The sequence below is a fragment of the Schistocerca gregaria genome, chromosome X, assembly GCF_023897955.1.
Source record: "Schistocerca gregaria isolate iqSchGreg1 chromosome X, iqSchGreg1.2, whole genome shotgun sequence".
In the NCBI taxonomy this organism is placed as follows: domain Eukaryota; kingdom Metazoa; phylum Arthropoda; class Insecta; order Orthoptera; family Acrididae; genus Schistocerca; species Schistocerca gregaria.
Window position 1 is genome coordinate 190,512,327 of NC_064931.1, and position 2,661 is coordinate 190,514,987.

General features: G+C 42.6%; 1 non-coding gene across 1 annotated transcript; it reads right to left on the reverse strand.

Moving 5' to 3' along the window:
* Positions 1–1,005: 1,005 nt before the first annotated feature.
* Positions 1,006–1,080, reverse strand: Trnas-cga (transfer RNA serine (anticodon CGA)). The gene has a single exon. It is a non-coding gene; the product is annotated as a tRNA-Ser (tRNA).
* Between the last annotated feature and the right edge of the window lie 1,581 nt (positions 1,081–2,661).

The window sequence follows — 2,661 nt, forward strand, 5'->3', positions numbered from 1 at the left end:
TTTTACATTCTTTAATTACGATAGCGTCACTTGCATATTAAACAGGTGTGCATACTCTTAAAATTATGTAAAATGTATTTTGATAGCGAAATGTGTTGCCCACAAAAGTAGGTTCATCAGCATATGCCTAATGACAAGCTCTTCAATTTCACAGCTTCATTATTAATTCTCCAACGTTTTTCTGTTACTGGTTTTCCCACCCTAACGAATGTCGATTACACGTTGCCGCTAGAGATGTGGTACTAAAGTTCAGCATGTCGCCATTTATTTTTCTTCTCTGTACTTCGTATTGTTTCCTGATAAAAACAAATAAGTATCACGCTTTGAATACTAGAGTCGTACTTGCTCAGATGAGGAATACGACGAATTTCTGGGCGCGCGAAAATTTAACACCACTGAATGACAGCCTCCCGACTATACTTTGGTGAGCGCAAGACGCATCGGCTATCCACTGATAGCTTGGAACGGCTGCGGCCCCACAACTCTCCTGCCAGACCCTTGCGTCTCACCGCAGCTTGGCAGATGTTCTCACAATGTCTACGTTTCAGAAATAGAGGCCTTTTTCAGAAAATTTCGCTCGCGTTACCGGAACTTCAAGGCCTCAATATCAACTCAGTATGACGCGTATGTCCTGACGACAGCCGACTGCTGCTGAATACCAATCACATCGTAATTCCACTTTCGACTGTTCGTGAATATCAAGCCGAAAGTGTCCTCAGCTGTACCATAAGAAATCTGTGACTCTGTTGTATGGTACAGCAAGGCTTTTATACAACAGCAATGGCCTCACCAAATCAGGATTAGGAAACAGTTAGAACATACCAAAGCCCCAGTAGTTAAGATCAACTGGGACCCCAAAAGCCACGTGGTTCAAGCTTGAAGACATAAAACGACAGGTCTGGATTGCTTAAAAAAAGTGGATATTATCATTTTCACTTCCTTACTGAGTTATACTGGCCATATCTAAAGAGGCTATATACAAAACTTCCTGGCAGATTAAAACTGTGCGCCCGACCGAGACTCGAACTCGGGACCTTTGCCTTTCGCGGGCAAGTGCTCTACCAACTGAGCTACCGAAGCACGACTCAGGTCCGGTACTCACAGCTTTACTTCTGCCTTTACTTCTGTAAAGTTTGGAAGGTAGGAGACGGATACTGGCAGAAGTAAGGCTGTGAGTACCGGACGTGAGTCGTGCTTCGGTAGCTCAGTGGGTAGAGCACTTGCCCGCGAAAGGCAAAGGTCCCGAGTTCGAGTCTCGGTCGGGCACACAGTTTTAATCTGCCAGGAAGTTTCATATCAGCGCACACTCCGCTGCAGAGTGAAAATCTCATTCCAGGCTATATACAGTTCTCTCATCACGGTGTTTCGATACAGTCGGCAGGTAACCATCTTCAAAATATCCTTCAAATATGTCTTATGTAGCGTGGGAGGAATAGGACACAAGAATGTACCAGTTCGTTGTCAGTCAGTATACATCAAGATCGTCAGTGATACAAAATGCAGCATAACGAAATATCTGTTCGACGCACTCGACCATATGACAATTTCTCACGAGACGAAGTGTCTCAGTTTATCACACAAATTTCATCCTAATCCAATTAAGGCGAAATCTGCGCCCAAGTACTGGAATACCATTCGATGAAACATGCACAACGGGGCGTTGAAAACAAATGTGCGACCAGGAAGTCGTTATAACACAATTTCCACAACAGAACACATATACATACTCAAGATTTATCCCATTCTCACTTGTGACAGCTGCATAATTTAGGCGCCGCCCTCGTTCACGTGTTAATTTACATACACTAAACTCAAGTTTAGAAGTGGACATAGAAGAAATTTGCAGTCGTACACAGAACTGCTTAGCACACCATAATTATTACTGACATATTTGATCCGATTAGTACTCATAGGTGGAACACACTGCTACGTTAGCTTGTTGCTCAATTTGTTTTTTATGTATGAGTAATCAAAGCAGCCAAAAAACGGTCTCAGCAATCACATGGGCTTTTATGGAATTTGTTATATTTGGCCCGTAATTTTCATGCGAAAGCTTTGGCATTAAGGCAACCTATAGCGAGAAGTAACGGTGGAAAAGTTAAATGACTGGCGCAAGATGCGACTAAAGGGTCGGCTGGAGGGACAAGAAAAGTTACTGAAAATAATTAAGCAAATGCTCGCGATAAGTAGGACATCCGGATTCGAGTAGAGGTTGGGCAAAAATTTTCATTTTTCATGGCATGCTAATTACAATGCTGGTTCAGTATTCATATAATTTCAGCGAATTACTTTACTATAACTTATTTGTCTAGATGTCAGATCTACGGAACATACAAAGAGATTGTTGTCAAATTATGCCAGGAAAAACAGTGACAGTACTTGCTAAATGTTGGTGTTAAGACCAGGAGACGATGTGATAACAATATGCCCTGTTATAATGACGTCAAATAACACCACTGATAGATCATGATCCATCGTATAGTAACTGACCTGAAACTGATGAGATAACGTCCATGGCCTGATGCTAGTAGCCGTTCACACCACTAGGAAGCCCGTAGGAAGCCTACCTCTGGATGGCTGGACCAGATAACGGTCCTAGTATTCTTTAAGAAAACTGTGCAGGGTGTTTCAGGAGCTGATAGACCAGATTTATCTATCGGC